This window comes from Lontra canadensis, unplaced genomic scaffold (assembly GCF_010015895.1).
Source record: "Lontra canadensis isolate GAN:19392208 unplaced genomic scaffold, GSC_riverotter_1.0 scaffold2, whole genome shotgun sequence".
In the NCBI taxonomy this organism is placed as follows: Eukaryota; Metazoa; Chordata; class Mammalia; order Carnivora; family Mustelidae; genus Lontra; species Lontra canadensis.
The window spans coordinates 27146242-27171931 of NW_022630996.1; the positions used below are offsets into that span (position 1 = coordinate 27146242).

At 36.6% G+C, this 25690-nt stretch overlaps 1 pseudogene; it reads left to right on the top strand.

The window, feature by feature from the left end:
* The first annotated feature begins 319 nt into the window (after positions 1-319).
* Positions 320-25690, top strand: part of LOC116878584 — a 33044-nt pseudogene continuing 7673 nt past the window's right edge.

A 25690-nucleotide genomic window follows, 5' to 3' on the forward strand; every position in this document is an offset into this window, starting at 1 on the left:
TCTGTATTCATAGACTAGAAGGTTGCTCACCTTTGAAAGGATGTTTACTGGGATGGACAAAATAATGCTTCTGGAGTCCTAATCCTGTTCCTTATTGTTATAAGGATGGTGGTCATCTGGGCGTGTTTCCTTGTAAATTTCCTCGAGCTGTTCGCTTAACTGTATGTATGTTATATATCAACAGAAAGAAAGTTTTCCTTAAGAAGAATAAATGGAGGTATCACTGAGAGGAAGCAATTGAAGTTAGATTTTGAAAGGAAAGCAAGATGCCTGGGTCAGGGAACCCCCTGTTGCAAGCTGTTACAAGCTGAAAGGTGGGATGGACCTCCGTGGGGCTTCTGTGCCTCCTGCGCGGCATCCGGTGCTTCTAAGAGAGGTAAGCTGAGCACAGTTCCCCATGCCTGTGGCAACTGGAACCCCGCTCGGTTTCTTGCAACTTGAAAAAATGCTAACGATAAAAAATTAAGAAAACATGAGAAATTGCAGAAGAAGAGAAGAGCAGTGAGAAAACATGATGTTTTGTGAGTAACAACTTAGAGACACAGTTTGAAATATTCAATCATAATCCTATGATTTTTTTTGTGAAAGTCCAGGCATGGAGCTTTCCAATCATTTGCGATACTAGCAGTGATGAGCAACATTTCAATCAAAAATAGTAACCATGAGGTAGAAGAGTATACTATACTGTGCTCTGTCTTTCACTGAGGCATTAGTTAAAGTCCATATGAATGAGCTGACCCATTGGGCTTGCTGGGAAAAAGACACGATATAAAAGAAGAGTACAAATCCCATTTTCAGGGAATAGACGATGAACCAGATTTAAAATCCTGTCCACCAAAACTGTTGATGTTTTCTGAAGTATTTAGTGGTGTTCGATTCATGTGACTCACCCATTAATTCATTTATTCATTTATTCAATCGCTCAGTGTTTACTAGGTAGCAGGCACTATTCTAGCTACTGGAGTGAACTAACAGAGAAAGCTCTCTGCTTTCACAGGGGTTACATTTTAGTTGTGGAAAGAGTGGGTGATATATAAGAAAACCATCAATTAGTGAAATATACTAATAAGAGAATAAGAAGATTTATGGAAACATATGAACATGGAAAGGAAATAGGGAGTTCTTGAATATGGGTGAGGTTGCTGTGCTTATTGCGGTGGCCAGGAGAAGAGTTTACAGACAAGGGGACATTTGAATAAGGAGCCGGAAGAGATGAAGGAGCAAGGCATGAATGCAGACACCTAGTCATTGTTTAGTGGCAAGCACTTGTTCTGAACACTTGTCAAGACCTTGGGAAACCTTGAAAGTGCGTGGGCTTTGGGCAAGAGTCCTGTCCTTGATCTTGGGTTGCACATTTCCCCGTTGTTCCTATGCACACATTCTCCATCTTCTTTGCTCTGCTCTGCGCTGTCAGAGTATAATGATTGGGCGCCGGGAACTCCGTTTAGAGACTCCCTTGCCTTGGAGGTTAGTGGACTCACTTGCCCTCTGGGTGACATTGGCTGGAGGCTAATGGGAGAAAGAAGAATGCGTTCAGAGAATTTATTCTTCATGGTTGCCTTCATTTCTCTCCTGAAAGCCTCACCTCCTGTCAGGTGGTTGTCTCTTATAACTAGAGAGCCTCACTGCAGGTTCCTGTAAATACACAGGCCTTTGCCACTTCAGGACTGGGGGACCAGCTGCTTCCGACCATGGCTAACCTCAGGGCGCTCAGCGTCTGTCCCTTGATTCCTTTAACCCTGCTCTCTCCTTTGTAAATAGTCTCTTTATTCAACTCTCCTCAGTTACCTGCTTTGTGTGTGGTCTGTTTCCTGCCGGGAACCTGACTGATACAAAACACTTTTATTTATTTTCTTAATTTTTCTGAAACTCAGTTTCCTCATTGGAAAGAAAAAAATAGGCAAATCATACCTACTGATATCATTGCAAGGATTCTTTGAGATGAAATTTTTAAAGTCCTTTAACACATTATCTAGAGAATAGAATGTGATTATTGAATGGTTGTCATTATTACTCTAAAGACGAGTAAGACAGCCTCCCTCAGGGAGATGGGTCTAGAAAGACATGGCTACTTCCATAACCAATATGCCTAATAAAAGCAATATAAATGCTATTAGTTTACACAGATTATCAGTCACTAACAGCTACATAATGGCAATAGAAATAAAATGCTACAAATTCTCAGAGTCTGTCTCTCACCCAAAATCCATTTTCCACACACCTGCCAGAGGGATCTTATCAGCATATCATCCCTCTGCCTAAAATTTGTTAGGATAAATTCAAAACTGCTTAGCATGTAAGGTCTTTCATGATCTCGTTTTATGTCTTACACTTCATCTCTTACTGGTCCTCTCTCCTTTTTATTTCATGTTAGATCTGCATGGAACTAGCATCCAGCTACATCATGCACTCCTCTCCTTCTGCCTGGGGTAGCCTCCTAGACTCCTGTCCTTCTCTACCTTTTCCTTCTGTCACCCACTTTCCTAGTGAGTGCTTCTGCTGCGTCCCGCTCTGGTAGGCTTATACCCTCCCCACCTCTTGTCTCAGGGCACCGTGTAGTATTTCTATTACAACATTCCTCACATGGTATAGAAATCATATCTCCCCTTCCAGTCTATAAGCTCCCAGAAGAAAAGTACGAGTCTTTCATTTCTTTATGTTCAGAAAAAAAGAAATGTTTACAGTCTTTAAAAAACAGAGAGGGGGAGTGAAGACATTTATTATATGTACAATTTTCTAGGTGTAATACCACTTACAATTTAGCTTGAGTTGACAGAACTAGACACATCCTGAAGCGTGTCTCAGAAGGTTAAACTTACTAATTATACTGAAGTTTTTCTCTCACAAGATTTGCGTTGGAAATGTTGGCATAAAGATAGATACTCTGTGTTTAGAAATATGACGACACAGAACATTTGGTAAGCTTTTGAAAGTTTGGTGAAACTGAACGAAAGGACCTGTATTCATTTTCATGTTTAAGTTTTCTTCAGCAAGCCAAGCTCTTCCCAGGGTCCTAAATGTAAGTTAGTGATGGTAATAATGACAATAATATGGATTGTAATAATATTTTAGTATACTAACTTCAGTTGGCCATATGGCACCGTGTTCTGGAAATCTCTTAGATATATGCAATTTAACGTTTAGTAAACAATAAACTATCAAAATGGTACATATTCGTAATGATGATAGGGATGATGAGAAAAATAGAAGCTTTAACAGTTGAGTGATTATTTTGTTTCAGACAGAGGGTTTAAGTAAATTATTGCCATGTAAAATGGGCTTCTGTGACACAGATTAGTTCAAAGGATCAGTAAATAGGAAAATGATATTAGCATAAGTTAGTTCATATGTGACTTTGGGGGGCACATGATTATTTTACACCACAAATAACATAGCTAAATACAAAATGAGCTAAAGGATACTGCCCGCATAAAAGTCCCCCTGGCTGTTATTTCTTCAGTGTATTGGACACGGATATATCCTTTAAGGTATATTAATGTCTTATCACTTTTTACTGTGCTTTGTCAGCGATCTGGAAACAGAGATGCCTGAATTTTGAGTGGCTGACTCCTCTCCTCCTTTTTCTATAAGTACAATTTTGCTGGATTTAAGGTTTTTCCGGAATGCCTAATTCACTTTAAATCAAAATGCCTACATTTTGCATGCATCATTTCATTTATATATGACAGATAAACTGATATAAAGGACAATGATCAACAAGAGTGGATATCCATGCCAAATATATTAAGGATTTTGTAAAATTTTCTGGTTTTTTTTTTTTAAGATTTTATTTATTTAACAGAGAGAGAGGGATCACAAGTAGGTAGAGAGGTAGGCAAAGGGAGAGGGAGAAGCAGGCTCCCCACGGAGCAGAGAGCCCGATGCAGGGCTCGATCCCAGGACCCTGGGATCATGATGGAAGCCAAAGGCAGAGGCTTAATCCACTGAGCCCCCCAGGTGCACCAAATTTTCTGTTTTCTAGAAGGATACATTTTTATTTCTTCTAAGTAAATATTCAATGTTCTTTAAACTGATTATCACTGAAGGGTGAATTAAACCATGTCTGAATGTTTAATTTTAGATTTCACAGGAGAGATTCAGCAGAAGTCATTTTTTTCCCAAAATAAACCCCTTGTGATAAAAAGTATAATATTCTAAATCACTCTAACAGAGACCATCATCTAGAATAAAAACCTAAACAAAACCACACACACACAAAATAATTTATCTCCTTGCTCTGGTCAGTCTTTACATTTCATATACTTGCTTGATTCCCAAGCAAGTATAAGGAATGCAGTAATTACATATATAAGGAATGCAATAATTACATATATACTTAAATACAATAACTTACTTATTGCATAAATGTTTTTGACAATATAAGGTGAAGTAATAATTTTGCTCCCATGTGACAAAGAGTATAAATGAAATAGGAATCAATTCTGCCATCTGCAAGAAAAGCACAATGCTGTTCTAGTCCTGACTTTATTGGTTCCAGACGTGCTAAGTGACCATCTCTGAGCCAATCATTGTAGCAAAAAGAATAGGATATGCAGATTCACTTAACCTAATGAGGCCCTCCTCTACCATAGAGGCTCAGCATATGAAAGGTGGTTCCCAAAAGTTATGAACTGTTAAATATATGAAAAGATAATCATCCTCATTTGTAATAAGAGAAACACCAATTAAAACTAAAATGAGATATAATTTCTCACCCATCAGATTGGCAAAACTCCAAAAGTTTGACAGTGAGGCTACGGAGAATCAGGAACTGTTATACATTGCTGGTCAGAGTGCACATAGTTACAACTCCTGTGTAACTGGCAATATCTTGAATAATTATATGTGTCAGTAGACCAGGAAGTGCCATCCCAAAGAAATTGGCTCTGACTGTCTACCTCTACACATATTAAACAAAATTTGAAATAATACAAATGTCCATTAATAGTTGTCCTGTTAAAAAAAAAAAACAAAAAACTATGCTCCAAGGACACAGTGTAGTATTATGTGAGCATTAAATTAGAAAGAACGGAAAAGATTTCTATATACTGATATGGGGGTGATATCTGGTATTATTATAGAGGGAAAGAAAGTACAGAACAATGAGCAGATTATGACACTTTCGGGTTAAAAATTTAAAACATATATATACAGAATGTAATAAAAAGTGGACGCTTATAGGGAAGGGAGGTGACAAGGTGGAGAGGACAGGGATGACAGCAAACTTCACTCATAAATTGTGTTACATTGCTTTGACTCTTAAACCATACATAAACCTAAAAACTGAAAACAAATTGAGACAAATAAAATCCTAATTTTATGTCAAACTGGCAAGATGACCACAAAGAGGAAAAGAAAAAAGATTCTTCAAAATGTCATCTAAACAATGCTCTGAATCTATATCCTTAGTGGGATATACTCAAAAGAGAAAAAGGGATTCTAAGAAATCTTCACATATACTCAGTAGTGAAAATGTAGATAGAATCAAAACAAGTATTGCAAAAATGTTTACATTTCTTGAACACAGCCATGGGCTTATGGATTTTCATTGTAATAATTACTTCACTTTTTCCATATATTTGAAAATTTTCATAATAAAATGTTGGAAACAGATTATGACCATTAACTAAGCCAAGAATTTTTTAGACATTTTGTGGGTTACCACTTTGTTCCAAAGTAGATATTTTGTAAAAGAAGAATCAAACATTCTTACACCACATGCCTCAAAACCTGGGAGAAAATCTAAGCAGCTACTCTGTGTCTTGAGTGTATGTGGAAAGACAGAAATTATAAAACTATAAATAAGAGGGTTCAAAAAAGAATATGTTATTTAAATCCAGAAAAATTAAAGATTTATTTTCAGTGAAGAACATAGTAAGATGGAAAGGTGACAGAGGAGAAGATATTTGTCATATTAAAAACAATGGAGTAGCAATACCCAGATTATAAGAAATCCCTGACAATCAACAAAGAAGACAAAAATTTTAATAGGAAAAGGAGCAAAGGGAAGGAGCAATTTGCAGAAAATGAAACCCAGAAGATGCTCAAGATTATTAAAATGTAGAGACATGTAAATGGGAACCAGAGGATAGACTTGACACCTTCTAAACTCCCAGGTATTGAAAGGAATGTGGGGATAGAACACAAGCCACCACCAGTGGGTGTGTCGACTGGTCCAGACACTCCAGAGAGCACACCATAAGCCCCAAGCCCACTCCAGATTTTAGATCTCCAAAAAGTCTCCCCAGCAGGGATGTGCACAAGGAGATTCCTCAGAGTTAAAACTACTAATCAGCCATCACGTACCACAGTGGCACACTTGTTTTTTGTTTTTGTTTGGTTTGTTATTGTTGTTTGTGTGTGTTTGTTGTTGTTGGGTTTTTTTTAATTGTTTTTTTTTTGTTTTGTTTTGTTTTTTTTTTTAGAAAGAGAGAGGGCAATGGGGTGGAGGACAGAGGAGAAGGAAAAGGGATAGAGAGAATCCTTAGCAGACTCCATGCCCTGCATAGAACCACCCACACCGCTCAGTGTCATGACCCTGAGATCATTCCTGAGCCAAAATTAAGAGTCGTCTCTTAACTGACTGAGCCACCCAGGTACCCCCACACTTGGTTTTAAAATGTTGAGATATCCCCATATAGCTTGGTGAACCAAACCAGGTTTCTAGGAACCTGCCCCAGTGCTAAGACTGGTGACTGCAGTGACTGGACAAGCACTGGGATGTGCCAGCTGTAAATATTTCAACACCAGGCCCGCTTCCAGCATTATTAGTTGTGATGAGAAATTGGCTGCTATCTGGGCATCTAGCCTTTAAAGCAGGAATAGATAGGTTGGTGAAGAATCATGCAGTAATTAGAAACAATGGACTATGTTCACATAGCAACACAGATGCGTGGATATAGCATTATTAATCCAATTAGTCACCTGTGGGTGGGGATTTATATTGTTTCCAATATTTTGCTGTACAAATAATCTTGTACATGTGCCATTGTGATTTATAGAAGTGTGTGTGTGTGTGTGTGTGTGTGTGTGTGTGTGTGTGTGTTTTGAGATTTTATTTGAGAGAGAAAACACATGAGCAGGGGGAGGGGCAAAGATAGAGGGAAAAGCAGACTCCCTGCTGAGAAGGCAGTCTGACTCAGGGCTTAATCCCAGGACCCCAGGATCATGACCTGAGCCAAAGGCAGACATTTAACAAATGGAATCACCCAAAAGCCCCTAGAAGTGTATTTCAGGAATGAATTTCTAGCAGGGGATTGCTGAAGCAAAGCGTAAAATATGCACGTGGTATAGATTTTTAGCTACTTCAATGTCCCTTCCAGTAGGGTTGTTCCATTTTGCACTCCCACCAACAATTTAAAAAGGCATACCAGACTTGCAAAGAAGAGATCATGTCAGTCACCTAATAACTCTTCCAGGGGGGGAAAAAAAAAAGAGAGAGGGACCCATCCTCAACTCATTCTAAGAATATATGTCTTGATCATGGCAGCTTTGTAGGAAGTCTTGAACTCTAGTAGCATCAGCCCTTCGCATTTATTCTTCTCCTTCAATACTGTTTTGGCTGTTCTGGGTCTTTGAGGAAGCCTGTGCTTCTGTAAACTAAATAAGTGTCAATTTTTTTTTCTCCCCCTGAAGTAGGACAAGAAGGTTAGACTAGCTGGAGTTGGGTGTTACCCTTCTCCCACTTGAAAAGTTACAGCTGGCTGGAGTTGGATCTGCTTCTTCCCCTGGGTCACTTAGACTCTGATAAAGCCCCAGCTGGTTAGGCTTTGGGTAAGTGATTTCTCCTGAGGGCAGACCCTAGGAACAGAGTTAAGAACAGCGTGCTCTGCAGTATTTCATGATGGCTCCTTTCCCTCTGTCCAGTTGAAAGCCCGGAGGAATTTTCCTCCAGTGTTTACTGTAAAACCTGGTCAAGTTCACGGATGTGAAACTCGCAAAAGTGCAGGGATCCTTCTATGGAGTTTCCTCTGGAGTTTTTAGCTCTACGAGTTAATCCACTGTGAACGTCCAGTAATTTCAGCTAATGCAGCTCTGGCTTTCTCACCCAGACCCGGGTTTCTGCTGGTTTCCTAAGAGGTTTCAGCTTGTGAGTCTCTACTCCGGTAAGTTTTAATTCTCTGTGTTGACTTCTATGGCACTCAAATTCTGGAGGCAGTGGTTTGCCCTGTGATCTCGTTTCTCTTCTAGATCTAAGAGGAGAGTTGTTGATTTTTCTGTTTGTTTTTAACTTGTGAGTATAGGGTAAAACTTCCAATCCCTTCGCATAAGGAAAGGAAACTGGAAGCTCATCATCGATTTTTTAAGCCACTCAATAGGTACACAAGAACTCACTGAGTTATTATTTCATAGATCATGTTTACATGTTTTATGAACTCTTAGGTGTGTATTACATATTTTGTAATGATATTTTATTAACAGTAGTTGGTGTCTTTATTAGGAGAATCTTTGAGAAGGGAAGTCATCAGTGTGAGACGGATCAGAAATCAACATCTTCCCATTGCATTAATCTTCAACCTTTCAGCAACATTTTACCTGGTTCGCCTTAGAAGTAAAAGAAATGGGCCTTTCTGTGTATTTAGGTTCCATGTACCACTTTTTTGCTTACTACTTTGATTCAGTTTCTCAGTGGTTAAAAAGCGTGAGGCTAGGAGTCACCTACTTATAATTCCACTGTCTTTCACAATTCTGTAGAAGTTAGGAAATGGAAATTGTCTTTGCATTTGAAAATCAATCATATGGTGATGACTGATAATTAAAAGCATACACAAATTAAATACTTTCAGAACAATTTCCTTTCCTTCATCATGCCTTTTTACAGTCAAACCCCCAAAGAATGTGGCCGTACTGAAGAGGCCATACTCTCTGTCGCTTCGATCGTGTTATGAAAGGTTCGTTCTTGGGGCAATCTGATCCGTTGCTTCCTACCAGTTGTGACTGGGAAGAGTCCAGTTTATCTCTCCTTATTTAAAAAAAAAAAAAAAAATCTGTGGTTTCGATTGGAATTTGTATGTCTCTACAATGCAATTTCCAGAAGCAGAACTTGGTGTTCATCGTGGAGAATTTCATGCTTATAAAATGAAATAAATACTACATTTATTCCACTAGGTGACGTTTCCAACAACGAGCTATTCCTAGAGTTTTGAATTCTTTATTAGAAGACATTCTAGCAAATATCTTTTCCATCTCCCTGTGAATAAATAGCCCACAAGTATCATTTACTTACGAATAGTTTGGGTTATGTGGATTGGCATACATTCCACTCCATGAACCAGGTGGCTTACGTAGACCACATGAGAGCGTTCCTTGAAGCGCAGGCGCAGTGTGGCAGTCTCTTCCCTTTGCCTCCAGCAATATCAGTATCCCTACCATTTTTACTACACTCTCAAGAAAAGCCTGCAAAGTGTGTTGCCACCAGCCTTAGCAAAGAGACCTTACTCATGGAATATTGGACAGCAAACTCTTTGTGGCTCAAGCCTGCAGATTTCTTGGTCTTAGAAAATCATACAGATTGTCTCCTGGCTGTCTGTTCTTTCTCCACTGGTATGCAAAATCTTAGTCCTATGGCAATAAAAAGGAATGTTTTTGTGGAAATTTATTTCCAGAAATGTATTCTTCCTCTTATTGTCTTTCACTTATCCCCAAATGCATTCAGGTTGGGGGCAGATGCCTGTGTATAGAACATAGCTTATTTTCAGTGTTACGGGGACACAAAAGTGATTGGTACTTACTGTTTCTGTATTAAGATCTCTACCAATAGGGACTGATTTTCTTCTTTTTCATAGCGCCTAGGCCTACCTAGTCTCTGCCTCAGTGTTTTTCCTGTAATCACCTTTCACAGAATAGTTTTCCATTAAGAGAATTAATATGGAGTTGATTGATTTCTCTTTAGAATCAATGATGTATTAGATAATAAAAAACCAAATGGGGGCACCTGGGTGGTTCAGTTGGTTAAGCGTCAGGTCATGATGCTGGAATACAGGATTTGAGCCTCCACCGAGGGCTCGCTGTCTGCTTCTCCCTCTGCCTCTCACCCCACTTGGTCTCGGTCTCTGTCTCATCTCTGTCTCTCTCGTCTCTGTCTCTCTCGTCTCTGTCTCTCTCGTCTCTGTCTCTCTCTCGCCCTCTGTCTCTCTCTCTCTCGCCTTCTGTCTCTCTCTCTTGCCCTCTGTCTCTCTCTCTCTCTTGCCCTCTGTCTGTCTCTCTCTTTCTCGCCCTCTGTCTCTCTCTTTCTCTCCCTCTGTCTGTCTCTCTCTTTCTCGCCCTCTGTCTGTCTCTCTCTCTCTCGCCCTCTCTCTCTCTCTCGCCCTCTCTCTCTCTCTCGCCCTCTCTCTCTCTCTCGCTCTCTCTCTCTCGCCCTCTGTCTCTCTCTCGCCTTCTCTCTCTCACCCTCTCTCTCTTGCCCTCTCAGTCTCTCTCTTGGTCTCTCTCTCTCTCTCCCGGTCTCACTCTCTCCCATACTCTCTCTGTCCCTCTCTCTCTCTCTCTCTTTCTCACAAATAAGTAAATAAAGTGTTTTTTAAAAATACCAAAATGGGTTCCCTGTTTTCCTGCAACTACATTCTCTCACAGAATGCTCATCTTTTCTCATAACCTTGTCATCATCTCTATAGAAGTATATGTCCTCCCTCCTGGACTTTAAGTCTCTCTTCTGCACTTGTTTTCTCTCTTGAGAAATTTCTATTTCAATTGATTGTGTTATACTGAGCTCTTCTTGGAGTCACCATAAACTGAACATCTGCAAACCCTAACTCGTCATTCTCTCCTATCCACTTCAAACTGGTCCTCACTCTACTATCTCTAACAGTTACACCATCAGTTTTCTTTTCACAACTGTCCTAAGTGATATCATTAAGTCTTGTCTGTTCTTTCATTCAGTTATCTCTCTTAGCCAGCTGTTATTTCCTCCCAGTAACAAGAATATAATTTAAGCTTTTTCTATCTCATTTGGAGTACTTTTATAGCTTTCCCACTGGACTCCAAGCCCCCATTCTTCTAGGCTAGGAGTCTATGTAGACAAGAGCAGAAGAGGCAGGGGATGGATGGAATCAGGTCAGGCAGACAGGTCCTGAGGCCAGGCATTCAGATTCTGACCTCAAGAAAAGAACTAGTGAGCAGACTTGAAAGAGCAATGTTCCCAATTCTTTATCATCTGGTGATTGTAGCCATTCCTGCTACTAGTTACAGTCAAAATAAAGAATAAAGTTAGGTCCTACTCCTGGTTGAGAAAAGGACAGGGATGCAAGAATTGAATCATATTGTTACCAATTCTTTATTGCCGACAACATTAAGTCCAAATATTTTTGCTACCGACTTAGGGATCTGGATAATTTATCTCATCTAAATGTCTGAATCTGTTGAAACTATCCAAAATAGGTCTTTAGCCAAGTCGATTCCATCTCCTTAATATCCCACATGATACTCCAATTTCTACCTATGCATCCATGTATATTTATTTTCCCAGAATGCCCTGGAAGCTTTCTCCATCTTAATGTAGTCTTTAATGCTCAATTCTAGAGTCTTTTCTAATGAAACTTTCTTCAATTACATCCAATATTCATCTTCATTTTTATATGTAGCCCTCAATTAGTCTGTATGATGTGTTGAATACTGTTGTTACTCCTTCAGCCACTCCCTGAATATTGACTGAGACTATCGTATGAGATTCTGAGTCTGTATAATTAAAGATACAATCCTGGTTCTTAAGGAGCTAACTGTCTCTTGGATGAGGAGAGAGAGGTTAAACCAAAAGAACATAAAGAAGCCAGTTGTACTTCTAGGTATCATAAAACCATTTATAGAAATATTTACCCATTAACTGAATAGTAAAGAGTGTGTACCATCTTTCCAGGCACATGAGAGAAGGAAAGAACACTCCAGAAAGAGTGAAACTATGTCTGCATGCTATGGCTCCCAGTCTTCAACTACTAGTTTTCTAAATGACTAACAGTAAGCAAGAGAGAACTGAGCACACGAATGGTATTCTCAGAGTACTTTTTCTTTCCAATGAATAAACTACCTAACCTCCCACAGAAAATTACCACACAGAGAGGGGAATGTACAACTGCTTTGGACTGAACTGGCCAATAAATTGAAAATAGACACAGCCAAGAGAAACTTGATGGTCATCTGCAAGTAGCATTAGAAAGTTGTAGGATGATGGTGATGAGGAAAGGATGTTTGTGGTGTATATTTTCAGTAGTGAGCAAAAATTTAGCATTATTTTGTATCTCTTATTCTACTGGGAAAATTATCAAGTAAGCAAGTAATGAAGTCTCCAGTTATGCGCAAAAATAAGGAGAAACTATTTATGGAATTTTAGGGTGTGCTCGAGTGGTCAGTACAGCCTAGAAAGGGTGCTTTCTCTGAGAATAGGAAATAGGATTGGCATACATTCCACTACATCCTAGAAAGGGTGCTTTCTCTGAGAATAGGAAGGAGAAGGGCTGGACTTCTCACTCGCCAATTGCTGTGTCTGAGGGCTCACATACAGGAGTGTGGGGTCTGGAAGGCAACGTGTTTAATACAGTGATTCCTATAACTTCTTAGCACTTCAGTAAAGCTACTAGAACCATGAAATACTGTCTGTCATTGGATTTCTTATAGGAAATGAAGAAGAGGCTGAGGAGCAATTTCTTTATTTCCTCTGTGGTAAAATCTAGCCAGCACCCTTGGGTGCAGAGAGCCGTGGCCAGAAAACGGCATGGGAAGTAAGATCTGGGTCACTCAAAGAAATTCTTTGGAGGGATATGAACTGCATAGCTCTAAGAGTGGAAGTGGGGACAGTATTTCCAGATCTCCAGAGCTTGGAAGATGCAGCCAACACTGTGGTTATTTATAATCAGACTTAATGATTATTGAGGCAACAGTGAAAATGAGAAACATTTTTGCTTGGTATTCCTGTCTCTATTTCTGTCTGAGATTCAACATACTGTTGAATTCTATATTTAAGCCAGTGTTTGCTGCTACTGCTATTATTGCTAAGAGGCCAAACATTTTAGTGATTAGTTTTAGAAGACCTCAGAATTACTTGAGAATATTTCAGGAAGTCTGTCTAATGAATATTTCAGAGAATAGATTTCAGAAATATACTACAAAAATGTGTTTATATGTTTGGGAGGAATATTTAAAGCTCTTAAATGAAAGTAGAGTGAACATTGAGAGAACATTTCCCTTCATTAACTTGGGGCTGGAGAGGTGGTTGGCATAGGCCACTGTGCCCCACAGGAAAACCTCTGAATAGTGATCTAGATTATGAATAAAAACATTAATTTTTTCAAGCCCATTATCTCCTTATATCTCAAGATTTCAAAAAAGGCTATTGTGAAGAGAGACGAGAGAGACACGGAGAGAAAAGGCAAGCAAGCACACTTGAGCTGAATAAGCTTCTACAAAATGATATGTCTTTAAAAAGGGGTATTTGTTGTAAAATAAAAATTAAGGAACTACAGTTTCAAAAATGCAAAACACTATTTCACCATGTTATTTCATTTAAATTCTCACAGATCCATAAAAAAAAAAAAAAAAGCTGAAGGCACTAGTGGTTTATAATGTGTACTCCAGATAAGTAATTCTTCCAAAACTGACATAAGCTCATTGGGAATCTGCAAACCGGTAGAAGCTTCCACTCACCTTCCAGTCTGGGGAAGCCATTCTCTATAAGGCCTGAAGAAAATTTTCTGTGATATTGTATTTGATTTTTCTATAACACTAATTTTTAAACATTCAGGAATAATTTTCTTTCAGACTCATTATGTAATTATTGGTCCTTCATCAAAACAATTTTATGGATGAGAAAATAAAATCTTCATTCATATTAAACCTATATTCTAGTGGAAAAATGTAAAAATTAGAAGAATAGATCCATAATGTAGTGTCAAACAGTGAGCAGTGCTACGAAGAAGAAAATAAAGCAGGGTAAGTGGATGCAGATAATGGAGGTAGTCCTACTTCAGACAGAGTTCTCAGAAATAACCTCTCTGAGGAAGTGACACTTGAGCAGACATTTGATGAAGTGTGGGGACATTCTATGTGATTATCTTAAAAAAGAACAGTCAAACCTGAGGGAATAGCAAGTGCAAAGGCCCTGAGATGGAAGTGACCTTGCTTTGTTCAGTGAACAGCAGGGAGATCTGTACAGTTACAGCATACAGAATAAGCAAAAAACATCATGATAGGGATTTTGGCTGAAGATCTAGCCATGAAGATAAAAGCATATGTGGTCCAGTAAGCCAAGACAAGAACCTTTCATTTTGTTCAGAGTGTAAGGGAAATAAATTGGAGAGTTGAAAATGCAGAGCATGATACAATCTGATTTACATTTTAGTAAGATGTGGCTGATAGTATTGTGAAAGACATGACTGTGGAGCATGAAGAAGGGAAGTGATGAGAATATTTAGGGAACTTGGAAAGATACAAATAAGACAGTGGCCTGAATTAAGAAAGTAGTTGTGAAGTTGGTGAGGAGAGCATCAGATTTCAGATAAATATCTGAAGGATGATAGTACCTGCAGGTCAATGCTGGGATTCCTAATACATTATTGGTAAAAAATACATACATACATATCAGGATTTCCACTGACTAAATTTATCTTCCTGCATTATGCAACTTGAGGATTAGACAAAATGAGGAAGACTGTTTTTTGAACTTTGGGCAATAGGCAATTCATGAATGTGATCCTTGAATGAAGGAAAAAAATAAGGTGAGCCCTCCATTCACTGAGACAGTTTCCAGGCAGCCTCTCAGCAAGAGGAACCCCAAAGAGTTTCCAGATGTATGACGGTATTGAGAAATCAGAGTTTGAAGATCTTGAAAGACAAAACAGCTAAAATTTCCAGAAGTGACTACTGTAGAGGAAGGGGATACCCAGAAAGAGAACTCTGGATTTGACACATATCTATAGATTTTGTCTTCATGCTGCACTACAAATGTGTCAGAGAAACTACTTGAGGTTGTGGAGAGAACCAATAGAAAGGAACTTGGAAAAGAACCCCCACCATGTTGGGATTAGTTCACATTCCTACCAACCTGACTGGAAAGACATTGTGAGATATGGATTATCAGCTAAAATCCTCAGAAGGAGATCTCCTTAGTATACAGCTGAATTAGCCCAAGACTACAGACAGTGCTAGACCTATCCTAATAAAACTTAAATGCCAAACTTAAAGCATCCACCTGCTTCCAAAGAATTTAATTCCATGCCAGAACAAAATCCAGTTCTATTTAAGGGCATGTAACAGGATAAAATTCACTCTGTCCAACAAAAACAAAACTCCACAAATTACTGGGTATGCAAAGAAGCAGGAAAATATGATCATAACCAGGTGAAAAAGATCAATCAATAAAAACTAGTACAGATTATAAGAGGGAGAGTGGAAAGTGCAAAAAAATGTTGAAGGAGCTACAATAAAGATTCTGTTTGTTCAGCTCACTAGAGAAAAATCTGCACAATGAGAAAAATGAAATATATGAAGAAGACAAAACGAACATCTTGAGTTTTTTTTAAAGTGCAATATTTGAAATGAAAAACACACTGGATGGCACTAGCAGTATATGAAATGCTGAAGAAGAGAAAATGAATAAATTTGCTGACATTATAATATAAATCATTCCAAATGAGAGACAGAATTTCTGAAAAAAATGAACAGAGCACCAGTATTCTGCAGAACAACATCAAGCATCATACTTGTAGTTAGAGTTCCACAAGGAGAAAGCAGTGTAGGCAGAAAGATATGTGAAAAAAATAATGGGTTAACATTTTCTAAATTGACGAAAACTAAATTAACAGATCAAAAAACACAACAAATACCAAGCAGAATAAGCATGAATAAAACCATGACAAAATGCATTAAAATCAAATTGCTAAAACCAATGGTTGGTGAAAAATCTTAAAAGCAACCAGAGAAAAAAGATGCCTGTGTTGAGAGAAAAAAAATTTAAAATTACAGCTGACTTTTTGCCTGGAACTATGTAATACAGGAGACAATGAACAGACATTTTAAAGATTCAATGGGGAAAAAAAAAAAAAAAGCTGTCAATCAAGAATTCTTAAGCCAGAAAAATATCATTCAAAAATGAAGGCAAAAATAAGAACTTTTTCAGGCCAGGAAAGAATTAAGCACATACAGATGTGTATTATAAGAAAGTTCTGGCAATTCCTCAGAGAGGAAGAATGTGGTCCTAGAGGGAAATTTCAATTTGTGCAAAGATGAAGAGCACCAGAAATGGTAAATACATGACCAAATAAACCATTTTTTCATTTATAATTTTGTTCAAAGATGATTATATAACATTTGTTTAAACCATATGGATAAATCTCAAAAGAATTGAACTACATGAAGGAGCCAGAAACAATAGACTACATACTGCATGATTCCATTTGTATTAAATACAAGAAGATGCAAACTGAGTAAAGAAAACAGATCAGTTATGGCCAGGGATGGGCACTGGATAGAGGATTGATTGCAAAAGAATGAATGGAAGGGGAATGGAAGGATCATGGAAATAGTTTTTTTGTAAAGAATTTAGTAATGTTTAATCACTAGTCACAGATTGAATTATGCACTTAGAATTGGTGAATAAATATCATTGTATGTAAAGTACTCCTCTAAAAACTGATTTTATTTTTTTATTTTTTTAAAAGAATTTATTTATTTATTTGACAGAGAGAAATCACAAGTAGGCAGAGAGACAGGCAGAGAGAGGAGGGAAGCAGGCTCCCCACTGAGCAGAGAGCCCGATGTGGGGCTCGATCCCAGGACCTTGAGATCATGACCTGAGCCGAAGACAGAGGCTTTAACCCACTGAGCCATCCAGGCACCCCTAAAAACTTTTAATTTTTTAAATTTTAAATCTAAAAATTTTAAAAGAATTTTTAAAAAACCCACAAGAGTTATCAGTCAAAAATAAAAATTGTTAGTCAAGTAGTAGTTTTACATTTAAAAAAAATAGTTGACAATTTTATTTTGAGTATTTTTGATTGGCATTGTGTTTGGACTGATTTAACTGTTTTTCAGTCAAACTACTGAAGCATTTATGGACATGAACATGACGTTCATTCAGACTGATCTTAATTTATGCTTGAGGTTGATATGCCATGAATGGACTGTATGTAAATGAAGAATATACTTTTTAGAAATCTGGGAGAAGACACTAAAGCTAATATAGGAACTTGATTTCTGTCTCTGTTTTTACCTCGTTCTTACCCAGTTTTTAAGGATGGTAACCGTCCTGCTGAAGTGTGTGATGCCAACATAGTCTTAGTTTCTTAGGATGTGGCTCTTGTGTTTCACCATGCCCACAAAAGTTGTAACTATGTGATTAATTTATGTTTTCCCACAGTTGTTATAAGGAGTCAAACTTAGTGAATTTAGTCCTCAGTCAATGAAGAATATTTGTCATGATCCAGAAAGAACTGAATACCATTGTTTCATGCAAAAGAAGGAAAAAAAGATCCAGGTGGTTATTTTTCATTGTGCAGATAAAAATACAGATATTGTCAGAATTATGCTCACTTCTTCCTGTCATGATATGAAGAGGAACTTACTGAGATTTCCATCAGAATTTGAAGTGAAATAAAAAATTACATAAATTATTATCTTTTTAATTACACTAGCTGCATTTGCAAACATATGTACAAAATATTTCCTTTATTTCTCAGCATAGCAAATATCCTTACTGTTTCATTTTTGGAAATAGTTCCTCAATTTAGAAGTTGATTTAGATAGAAAATCTACTTCAAGATAACCACATGAACCAAAATAATCCAAATATTAATGAAAATTCCCCAAGTCACAAAATCTAAATTATATGGTTCTTATTTTAAAATCAAACTTCACCACTTCTCAGAAAGAACAGATGGAAAAAATATCTAAATCTAAACAATTGTATACATTTTCCTGCCAAACCATTACTTATATATGTGAAAGTTTTCACTAATATTCTTATCCAAAAATTTTCTTGGCTTAAATAATCTCATAATAGTAGAAATTTAAGGACTTGATAGCTAAATTTGTACTAGGGCAGAATAAAAGAAAGTTTGCTTTCTAAAAAAAAAAAATATTTTTAAATAAACGTCATTAGTTGCAAATGTCATTTATCATATTATTTAACAATTTAAAGTACTTATGTATATTTATTTTCATTTAATTTTACATCCATTTGTTTTAATAGAAAGACTCACCAACAATAAAATACTATACTAGGACATAGTACAATATTCCAGAACTATGTCAAAACCAACACACAATTTATCTTTTGAATATTGACCTAATAACCAAGGATTCTCAAGGAGAAAAAAGACACCTAGACGACACTCAAATTGGCCTAGAATATTCGTGACAATTCTTAGCCTTGCTGTAAGACAGTTTCATAAGAGATTTCGCCAAAATCAGTTGCTTAAACTGATCCCACAGTTAAAAAGTGCATTTTTATAAAAAACATTGTATCTCTCCAACAATAGTAAAAAAAAAAAAAAAAATAGAAAAAGAAAAAAGGTTATGTGATATCTGTTACCCCCTCTGGGGAGGAGTCTCACTGCTTGGAAGACAGCAGATACCTTTAAGGTGTCTGCCAGCAGGAGCTGTAGTCCCAGAATGTGAACTCATTCCATGGTTTTCAGGTGTTGGCGTTGCCAAGAAAGGCAACTCACACAAAACTGAATGGAACAACATTTACTCTGCTAGAGAAGAGACAAAGCAAGGTAAGTTTAGTGACTCTTGGTAGTGAGTGTCAGTCCTCTGTGACTAGTGGACCTCACTATGCAATCCCCAAACTTGGAGATGGTCTGCATGTATGCCTCTTGTCCTGTCGGCAAAGGACCTCATTACTTTTCCTCTGGGAACATAGAGAGGTGAGGTTGACCATATGTCTATGGCACACATGTGTCATCAGAAGAGAGAAGTACATATCAAGTCTGGATCAGGGGAAGATATTCTCAAGGAAATATGTCCATCACTGGCTGTGAGGGCTCCTTATTACTCTGCAGCAGGAATATTCTGTGCGCAAGGTGCATTCTTACTTACCTGATGTAAGAATGTGATTTATGCATATAATTTTGCTGGTTAGAGATAAAAGCAGTTGAGATATATAGTTGCCAACAAATACTCTTCTGAGGTAAACCCGATTGCAAGAAAGCAAACCAGAAGTTTGCTGTATCCCCAGGAAATAAAGCAATCACAGAATGTGTTTCATGGAGATCTTTAAAAATCTAGCAGAGAAGTCTCTTCTCTTTTAGCTGGAGGCAGGAGGCTGTACTAGTTGGTTTCTTGAAGTCCCTTCCAGTCTTGAGTCAGTGATTCTCAGCATGGACGAGGAGTTTTGCTTTTAGTCCAATGAGATACGTTTCTACACACCCCAGAAAATGCTTCTAAATGTACGACTGACATTCTTAAAAATAAACACTGTGTCTTTTCTTCTGGAAGATGCTATTGTTCAAATAATGACACTTCCTCTGACATTGACAGTGGCGAGTGGAGTAGAATGTCAGGCTAAGATGAGAGACTATGTTCTAGTGAAAAATCCCATCAAGAATCCCCTGACACCACATCAGCACTTAACAGGCTGGACTTACCTGCCATTCCAGCGTGTGCTAAAGGACAGGCATAGAATCAATGAAACAGTCACTGAACAGTTCAAGTTTTTTCTTTTGTTTTTAATACGAATAGCCAAAATGTGCGTGCGCGCGCGCACACACACACACACACGCACACACACACACACACAAAACCACACCCTGGTTCTTAGTTAGCTAATGGTAGCTCAAAAACAAAAGGAAAATCATGCCAAGACCTAGAAATAGATGAAAATATATGTAATATCATGAAACTAGAAAAAAGAAATTCTTCCCCAAATGTTTTCAGGATTGTAGTCTTTTTTCCCTCATCTTTAATTCCTTTGTGACATTCAAGTCCTAGAAAATGTTTTTGAAAGCAATTATATTTCTAAAGTAAGTTTTCCCAAACTCCCACAGCTTAACTTTTCAGCTTAAAATATCATGTTTTAAAAGGTGTTGGCATTCAGTTTTACCTAGCAAATAGCTGGGGCTTGGAAAAGAAGAACAATCTGACAATTTAAAAAGAAAAAATTTGTGTGTGTGTGTGTGTGTGTGTGTGTGTTTGCTTATTTTGCTTTAAATCATTGACTTATTTGAACAAGTTTTTAAAAATTTTATGAGAATTACAGACTTATTTTTCACATTTGATAATGAAAGGTCACTAAATAAATCTTAGCTCCTTTGAAACTCTTCATTTGAACAAGAAACCCAAGCTAGCTTTCTGTGAATCCATTTTGCTTTTCTTTTAATTTTTTTAATTGAATAACTGACACACAGTATTATGTTAGTTTCAGGTGTACATGTAGTGATTTTCACATCTCTATATGTTATGCTGAGCTTACCACAAGTATAGCTACCATCTGTCACCATACAACAATATTACAGTAGCACTGACTATTCTTTTTGCTAATCTAATTGTTAAAGACAGCCTTATTCTCAGTTTAATTATAAGAATTGGAAATTCTTAAACAAATTTTTGAAATAAAACTGCAAAAATTGTTATCTTAAAATATCTTTTCTAGCTTTGATGTATCTGGAGTCAGATGTTCTCCTGCCATAAATAATGAAAAAATAAATTTTAAACACTATTATTAGAAATTGGGCTATGCAGAGCTGTTAACTATGAAAGAAGGGAGATAAATGAGGTCTTTTCTCTGAATACTCTTTCTCCTTAGGGTCATTTTCTAGATCAGGATGTAGAAAAGGAAATTTCCAAATGGAGCAATCTTCCTGTGTGGAGGGGACAGAGATTCGAATTTGGAAAATCTGAAGTGATTAGGATTTGTGGAATGGGATTACTGAAGAACAGAAAAGAAGCCCCACACATCTCTGGAGGGGTCTGTTTGAGTCTTCATCCAAATACTAAAGTATTCACATGTGCAGAGTGTACTCACGACCAGGCAGGGGGAGAGAAGAGCTGGGTGTGCTAAAGCCACATAATTTCCAGAATACAGACTGGAACTATTCAGGTTCTTATCAGGCAATATGAAGATGTTCTCGAACACTCATAGCATTTAATGAAGTGCCCATAAAAAGATGTTTTAGTGGTAAACCCTAGAGTAAAGGTCTCTTGAGACCCATTTTATAAAGCTTAAACACAGAAATGACCAAGCTGATATGCAAGTAACTTAAATGCTTGCCAAAACAATATTCAGCAAAATTTAGGTATTCAACAGCATGGCATCCACAATGTATAGTATTTAATTCAAAACTACTTGATAAAAGAACAAGGAGAAAAATGCTGTGCAAAGATTGCCTTTAACAAATGATGCTGGAACACCTGGACATCCACAAGCAAAAAAAAAAAGGAATCCAGAGAGAGACCTTATATCCTCCACAAGAATTACTCAAAATGAATTACACACCTAAATATAAAATGAAAAACTATAAAACTTCTAGTAGATAACATAAGAGAAAATCTTGGGTTTGGCAATGACTTTTAGATACAACACCAAAGTCATGTCCTATGAAAAAAATAATTGATAAGCTGGACTTCATTAAGATGAAAAAAAAACTTCCACTCCATGAATGGCAATGTCAAGAGAATAAGACAAGCCACAGAGAGGGAGAATATATATGCAAAAGACACATCTGATAGAGGACTGTTACCCAAAATATACAAAGAACTCTTAAAACTCAAGAATAAGAAAACAAACAACTTGATTTAAAAATGAGAGAAAGACCCCACAAACACTGCTTCACATCTATGTCCTCAGAAAATTGCAAATTATAAAAAAATATTGGGGTACCTGGGTGGCTCAGTAGGTTAAACATCTGACTCTTGATTTCAGCTCAGGTCATGATCTCAGAATTGGGAGATTGAGCCCCACGTTGTGCTCCATGCTAGGTGTGGAGCCTGCTTAAGATTCCTTCTCCCTCTCCCTCTGCCCCTCTCAACAACCCCCTCTCTGCTTGCTTTCTAAATAAATAAATCTTAAAAATAAATAAATGAAATGAAATTCTACTACACACCTATTAGAATGGCCAAAATCTGAAACAGTAACAACACAAGTGCTGACAAAGGTGTGGAACAACAGGAACTCTGATTCATTTCTGGTGGGAATGCAAATAATATAGCTAGTTTGGAAGACATCTGGAAATTTTTTATAAAACACATTCTTATGATCCTTCTATTGTGCTCCTTGATAGTTGCCTAAAGGGCTTGAAAATTATGTTCACACAAAAACCTGCACACAGGTGTTAATAGCAGCTTTATTCTTAATCGCCAAAACTTAGAAGCAATCAGGATGTCCTTTGGTAGGTAATGGATAAACTGTAGTACACTGAGATCATGGAATATTATTTAGTGCTCAGAAGAAATAAGCTACTAAGCCATGAAAAACCATGGAGGATCCTTACATGCATACTGTTAATTCTAAAAAGTCAGTCTGAGAAAGTGATCAGCTATATGATTCTACCTATATAACATTCTGGAAATAGCAGAAACTATGAAGACATAAAAATATGAGTGATTGCCAGGGATTAGGGAGGAAGGATGAATAGGTTGAGTGCAGTAGATTTTTAAGGCTGTGAACCTACTTTATAGGATACTCTTATGGTGGATACACATTATACATTTGCCAATACCCAAGGAATGTATGATGCCCAGAATAAACCCTAATGCAAACTATGGACATTGGGGAGCAATGGTTTATTAGTATAGGTTTGGCAGTTGTAACAAATGTACTGCTCTGTTGGGAGATGTTGGTAATTGGAAAAGCTATTCATGAGTGGATACAGGTTGTATAAGGGAAATCTCTTTTGCTGTGCACATAAAACTGCTCAAAAAGATAGTCTGTTAAAAAAAAAAACTTGAAAAATCAAAAGAATGGTCAAACAATTTCCAAATTTGATGAAAATTAGAACTTCAGAGACCCTAAAACTCCACTGATTCCCAAGATAGAAGAACATTAAGAAAACCAAGTTGCTGAAAGTTAATGATAAAGATAAAAGTATTTAAAAAAACAAAGAAAATGACATAGTATTTGCAGATAAAGAAAAACTAAGAGCTATCTTCTCATCAGAAGCAATGCAAAGCAAAGTATGATGTAAGTAACATCTTTAAAGTGTTAAAAAATGAAACTTGTGAAACTAAAGTTCTATATACAATGAAAATAGCCATTAAAATGCTAATAAAATGAAGACATTTTTATACAAACAAAATGAATATACCCCTAACAAAGTTGTGCTATAAAACATATTAAGAGGAATTTCTTCAGGCCGACAGAAAATTCTACCAAATGGAAATTCAAACATACATTATTGGAAGAGCACAAACATTTAAAAAATCAAAAAACAGAAAAGAATGTAATCTAAAGCTTGTTTCTTAAAGTCATAGCAGACTTATTGTGAAGAGCACAAACATTTAAACAAATTAAAAATATATTTTATCTTTTTAAGTCTTTTTATAAAATCACAACTAGGGAGGAAATTATATCCTAAATGAGTAAAAGAAAGAAAACAATAAAAAAAATTATATCCCAAATGAGTAAAAGAAAGAAAACAATAAAAAAACAGAAAAGAATGCAATCTAAAGCTCGTTTCAAGAAAAAATCAGTACTATTGATAAACATCTAGCTAGAATGGTTAATACTAAAGGAAATGAACACACACCAATTACCAATATCAAGAAATAACTTGAGTTCCAGATATTTAAAGGATGAATAGGAAATATTGCCAACAATTTATAGGAAATGAACAAATCCCTTGAAAGACAAAAATTATCAAAACTGAAATGAAATTACACTACTTCAGAAAATCTGAATTGCCTTATATCCATTAAAGACGATAAGTTGTAATTAAAACTTTCCAAAATGTAACTTCTAGACCCACATAGGTTCACTGATGAATTCTATAAAAAAAAATTTAAAGAATAACTAATATAAATTTTCCATAACTGTTTCAGGCCATAGAGATAGAGGAAATTGTCCTAATTATTATTTTCTATTATTCTGATATCAAAATAATAAAAGAACTTATAGGAAAAGTCAGTGACAGATTAATAATCATGAACATAGACACATTAGTTCTCAAATACTCAACAAAAGTTTCAAGCAAATCATCTCTCCAATCCATATAAATAATAATGCATATATTAAAAAAAAGGAATCTGTGTGATCATTGCCTAAGATTCAGGGAAAAAATAACAAAATGCAACACCCATTTATAACAAAATTCTCAACAAACTAGGAATAAAAAGAAACATTGTCAAGTCAAATATTCAAATATTGAAGGACAGCTTTAAAAAAAACTACAGCTAACATTAGAATTAATTGTGATAAACTAAATACCTTTTCTCTAAGTATTTAAACAAGAGAAGGATGATTATTTCTATCCAGCATTTGCATTCAGTAATGTACTGAAGGTCTTAGTGACATAAGAAAGGAAAATGAGGGACCCCTGGGTGGCTCAGTTGGTTAAGTGTCCGCCTTTGGCTCACGTCATGGTCCTGGGGTCCTGGGATTAAGTCCTGCATCGGGGCTTTTATAAAAACCCTCTATAAAAGGAAGATGAAAGAAAAGTAGATTGTAAAGGAAGAATTAAACATTCTTCATTCACAGAAGATATGATCATGTATGTAAAAAAGTCTTCATAGATGCTACTGAAAATAGTAAGGGAGTTTAGTAAGGATATATGACAAGAACATATATATAAATTAATTCTATTTCTACATATGCAGCACAAACCATTAGAAAGAAAATGAAAATAAGAGCATGAAAACCAAGATTTGTCCCTAAGAATAAATTTTTAAAATACATGCAAGTTAATTATTCCCTAAATCGTCTACATATTCCCTGTGATCTCAGCAAAAATACCAGGAGATGATTTGTGTATATTGACAATCCAATTTTAAAGTTTAAAAAGAAAAACAAATATCCACGCCCATTAGAAAGACTAAAATTAAAATGTCTGGCCAATGCCAGGAGCTGGCAGGGATATGGAGCAATGGGAACTTTCCTGCATCATTGGCAAGAATGTTAAATGGTATCTTAGGGAACTGTTTGGTAGTTTCTCAATAAAGTCAAACAGAAATTCATATGACTCAGCAGTTCCACTCAGTTTCTTTACACCAGAGGAATGAAAACTTATTTCCACCCCAAAACTTATATGCCTAGGTTCATAGAAGCTTTATTTAAAGCCCAAAGATAGGAATATCTCAAGTTCTGAGATAAATGGATAAACATATGATGAGATATTCATCCAAGGGAATTCTACCTGACCAAAAATATGCTGAACTAATGAATCTAGATACAAAAGATCTATACTGGGTAAACCTATTTATGTGAAATTTTATACTGAACTGATTTAATCTATAATGGCAAAAAAAAAAAAATTGATCACTAATTGCCTGCACTTAGGAATGGTAGACCAGAATTGACTTCAGAGGGCACAAGACATTTTGTTTTGTTTTGTTTAGTTTTAGTGAAGGAACAGTTCTGAATCCAGGAATATACATTTGTCTAAACTCACTGAATTGGATTGTCCCATTTATTGTCAGTAAATTATACCTGAAATTTTAATTGAAAAAGTAAAAAGAAAAAACACTCAGTGATTTCAGTTTGGAGGTATTCTTAACACTGCCTTCCGTTCACCTCAGCCCTAGATTTTACTGACTTGTGCCCAGAGGACCTGGGTTT